This window comes from Ailuropoda melanoleuca, chromosome 1, assembly GCF_002007445.2.
Source record: "Ailuropoda melanoleuca isolate Jingjing chromosome 1, ASM200744v2, whole genome shotgun sequence".
Lineage (NCBI taxonomy): Eukaryota > Metazoa > Chordata > Mammalia > Carnivora > Ursidae > Ailuropoda > Ailuropoda melanoleuca.
The window spans coordinates 148,343,096-148,348,205 of record NC_048218.1 but is presented as its reverse complement, the minus strand read 5'-3'; the positions used below and the strand labels follow the sequence as shown (position 1 = coordinate 148,348,205).

The window sequence follows — 5,110 nt, the reverse complement described above, 5'->3', positions numbered from 1 at the left end:
AAGAACCCAGAGAAAAGGTTAGATATGTAAGGCAGGGCCGTGATTTGGAGATGAAGAGGTGCCACTGGTGCCAAAGGTGTCTGAGCAAGATAAGACCAAATGTGAGCTCACTTTCAAAAGATAATGGCCATCCTTTGTGGGATGAATGAGGAACAAAGATATTAAAGACAGGGAAATTTTAGATGTGTTGCCATAAGGATTAAGGCAAGGGCAGCTGGAATGAAATTCAGGGAATTTGCTCAGACACTCCAACCAAAGAGATGGTATAGATATATTCAAATCAAAAGAAAGGTGCACTGAGCAAAGCAACCTGACTAAAGTGCTTTGCTGATTTCCCTCTTTTTTTTTCTGTTGTTCACTGCTGGGTGTCCCAGGTGTTGCCACCATTTCCCAAAGGAACCAATACAGCCCTTTCTGGAAGTGTCTTCCTCAAACTTATGATTTTTAACCCAAGGCGATGCACCTTTCCCAGAAATATCATGACACCAGGTTGATGCATAGAGTGTACACTGCAAGCTCCTATTCCATTTCCCTGCTCCAAATGTCCATTTAATATATTGTCCTACAATAGAGGATGTGTCAGATATTAAACTGATAAGGACAAATGCTATACTTGATCTTAGCCAAAACACCGAGAAGCAATGGTGATTATTTTTTGGCTATTAATGATCACTGATACCTCTTTCAGAATAGTTAGAAAGTTCCCGACACCCATTCTGTGTTTATATTCTCTGAGCTTTCACTGCAAGACACCATTCTGAAAGCCTGATACATGGACAAGAGAAAGGCCAAGAAAACAAGGCACTGACTCCTCAGTAGCCCAGGTCTAAGTGGCATGACAGGAGGGAATAACGGGAGAGCAAGTCAGTGCCCTAATTAAAATAGTGTAGATACCATCCATAGATTAAAATGTCAAAAATGAAGAATAAAAATGTATCGCTTAAAATTGGGGATGTTGGTTATTATTGCCCCTCTTAGGGACAATGCAAGAACGGAAGGTCCTAATCTTCTCAGGACTTGATTGTGTTAACTTGCACTAATCTCAAGGATAATGTGTGATACTAAACCAAGTCCCAGCCTAGAAAAACTGCATTTATTCATTTATTTACAGATACAAGTGTTGTATTTTTTTCCCTCAAGTTCTAATTCAAATNTTTTTTCCTCAAGTTCTAATTCAAATTCCAGCTAGTCAACATAAGAGTGTGATATTCGTTTCAGGCACAGAATCTAGTGATTCATCACTTACATACACCACCCAGGGCTCATCACAAGTGCCCTCCTTATTACCCATCACCTGTTTTACCCATCCTCCACCCCCCACCCCTGCCCAGCTCCTNTTCAGGCACAGAATCTAGTGATTCATCACTTACATACAACACCCAGGGCTCATCACAAGTGCCTCCTTATTACTCATCACCTGTTTTACCCATCCTCCACCCCCACCCCTGCCCAGCTCCCCTCCAGTAACTATCAATTTGTTCTCTATAGTTAAGAGTCTGTTTCTTGGTTTGCCTCTCTTTTTTTCCTCCCCTATGTTCATTTGTTTTGCTTCTTAAATCCCACATATTAGAAAAACTGCATTTAGAGCAAAGTGTATAAATGCTTCCCAACAAGCAACTTAGGGGAGAATCTGGCTTAATGTGGTATAGCAGGACTAGCTAGTCATTCACCAAAACACATTCTCCTTTTTTCCTGGGGGCATAGCTAGACTACACTTTCTGGCCTCACGATGCATTCTACAACTGACTTCTGCCTAACTGAAAAGGATCACAAATGATGTTCTCCACTTACCAGCCTGAAAAGCATTCGGTTGAGCCTTCATATTCTTTTTTGTCTTCTGATGAAGTAGAGGCGCAGAGAACTCCAAGTCTCCAGGGAATGATGGGGACACATAAAGGAAGGACTGTGTGAGGCAGACATTTCCAACAACCTATACTGGGATGTGTTGGGAATGAGAATACTTTCACAAACAGTTACTGTGTTCAGCCACCGAGATTTTGGGGTTGGTTGGAACATCAATTAGCCTGCTCTGGCCGATATACATTTAAGACTTTAGAGTCAGACAAACTTAAGCCTTTGTTTCAGCTCTGTCACTTCACTAGCTTTGAAAACTTGACCAAGTTACTTAACCTCTTAGAGCTTCAGTTCCTTCATAAGTAAAACAGGGAAAATAGCGCTGCTGTGAGCATAAAGTAAAATAAAATGTATGTAAATCTATTGACAATTTGTCAATTGTCCCTGGCAACAGAAAGCATACAATAGAAGATAGCTATTATTATCATTGGTAGAGGGAAGACATCATTTGTACACTCTTATTAGCCAGCATTTAAATGGTCTTGGAGAATGGGATAAGAAGGTAGACCTATCAGAAATGTTCCTCTCTAGTATTTTCTAGAGAAAGCAACCTCGATTTTATCTTCATCTATTATAAAGAATTACTTCTGATTAAAAGAATATCTTGTTAATCTCAAGGAATGATAAGGAAACCTAAGATTTAGAGTTGAGATTCAAATGCCGGTATGAAATATTTACCTCTGGCCATGATTGAATGACTGGTATGGGAAATATTCTCATTCCAAGCTATAAAACTCTAAAAAATATATGAGTCAATTGTTGTCAAGCACTGGACAACGAACTATACAGGGCTGTGATCCTTGACAGAAGAGAAACATGTAGGGTGAGCTTCATGTTGACCCTGTATTTCTATGTAGGGCACCTTCTGAAGTACAGAAAGTGGTGATCTCTTTAGTCAGAGGAGACAAAGTTTGGAATTTAGGGTTGCTTAAGAGACTAGAATTTAAAGAGAAAGGTACTTGAGATGGGAAAGATGAAAGAGGTGGGGTCCCCAGAACTCTGCATGGAGGTGCCCTTCACAACCTTGGCCAAGCACTGGACTGCACCGGATGAAGTTTCAGGGTGAAACTCAGTGAGTCCATCCAGAGAACAGCTGCTGGGAAGTGATTCCTGAATGAAGATACCAGAGGTTATAAAGTACTGGGAGACTTTGGAGTCCCCACCAGTCAGGGTAGAATAAAGAGACTTCACTTAGTACTTTGGGCACTTAGTTAAGACTCTACCAAGGCCACATGTTAGAATAAGGACTATGCCCTAGAATAAGGGATATGCTCTAGGGCTCTAGGGGGGGAAAAACTGTAAAAGACCCTTTCTAACAACATCTAAAACATGTACAATAGGGTTTCTCATCCTCAGCACTACTGGAATATTGGATCCGATTGTTCTTCGTTGCGGGATGCTTTACTCGTGAACTGCAGGGTGTTTAGCAGCATTCCTAGTCTCTACCCACTATATGTCATCATCAACCCCAAGTTGTGACAACCAAAAATATCTCTCTATATATATACATTGCCAAAGGGGGGAAATTACTCTTGGTTGAGAGCCACCATTCTACAAGATCTAAGTGATCACTAAGAATTAATTTTCAGCCAGAAAAACTCAAAATGCTGTAAAGAAAGCATCATAAAGTACATCTTTAGTTTTTGATGTATTGTTCCATGATTCACTGTTTGCTTATAACACCCACTGCTCCGTGCAATACGTGCCCTCCTTAATACCCATCACCAGGATAACCCATCCCCTACATCAAAAACTAAAGATGTACTGTATGGTGACTAACATAACATAATAATAATAAAAAAAAAGAAAACATCATAGTCCATGAATTATGTCTCACCCACAATATCCAGTATACATTTTTTAAAACTGCTATACATGAAAATAAGAAAAAAAAAAGTATGACCTAAAGTGAATAAAAGTCAATAAAANATGATTCACTGTTTGCTTATAACACCCACTGCTCCGTGCAATACGTGCCCTCCTTAATACCCATCACCAGGATAACCCATCCCCTACATCAAAAACTAAAGATGTACTGTATGGTGACTAACATAACATAATAATAATAAAAAAAAAGAAAACATCATAGTCCATGAATTATGTCTCACCCACAATATCCAGTATACATTTTTTAAAACTGCTATACATGAAAATAAGAAAAAAAAAAGTATGACCTAAAGTGAATAAAAGTCAATAAAATCAATAAAAATAGTCCACCAGAATGAAGTGGGTGCTGACATTATCCGAGAAGTACTCTTAAAGCACTATTATAAACATGTTCAAAGATTTAAAGGAAATGAGGAATAGAATGAGTGAATAGAGAATATCAATAGAGACATTAAAACTATAAGAAAAAAACCAAATAGAAATTCAAGAACTGAAAAATAAAATATATGAAATAAAAAGCTCACTGGATGAGCTTAGGAGAAAACTGAACAATGGAAACAAAGGGATCAGTGAGCTTGAAGATGGGTCAATAGAAATCACCCTAACTGAAGAACAAAGATAAATATTAATTTTTAAAAATGAACAGCACCTTAGTGCCCTGTGTCAGTAGAAAGATGTTTAACAGGCATACAATTAGAGTACACAAGAATAGGAGAGAAAGAGATTGGGCATAAAAATACCTGAAGAAATAATAACCAAAATTTCCCCAAATTTGATGCACAGATCTGAAAAGCTGAGCAAACCAAAAACAGTATAAGTACAAAGAAGACGATACCTGGGCACATGACAGTAAAACAGTTGAACACCAAAAATAAAGAAATATTTTTAAGAGCAGCCAAAGGGGAAAAATTATCACACATAGGAGAACAATAATAGGGGTTACACTGACTTCTCATTAGAAACAATGGTGGCCAGAAAACAATGAAACAGCATCTTTAAATGCTAAAAAGGGGACTTCAGCTTCCAGCCAAAATAGAATAACAAAACAACCTAAAATAAGAAAAGAAGGGAAATGAAATACATGAAACAATGGTTTTCAAAAAACTGGATATCAGTCAACAAAGGACAGTGATCCCTGAGAGACAGGAAATAAATAAGGTGAGGTTCATGATTGCCCCCATTTTCCTAGCTTGAGAGTTTCCAGGTCACTAACAGGGAGGGAGAAACCAGGCAGAGCCCATAAGACTATCCGAGTTGATGAGATGGAGCTTAGAGCCCAGGAAAAATAAGGCACACAGTGTTTGGAGAAAGATTGGCACAAAGGAACCTTGGAAGTCTCCAGAGAGTCTCCCTCAGGTATTGAGCACAA

General features: G+C 38.7%; 1 non-coding gene across 1 annotated transcript; it reads right to left on the bottom strand.

The window, feature by feature from the left end:
- Window positions 1-452: 452 nt before the first annotated feature.
- On the bottom strand, window positions 453-643 carry LOC117795608. Its single transcript, XR_004619685.1, has one exon. It is a non-coding gene; the product is annotated as a U2 spliceosomal RNA (small nuclear RNA).
- Between the last annotated feature and the right edge of the window lie 4,467 nt (window positions 644-5,110).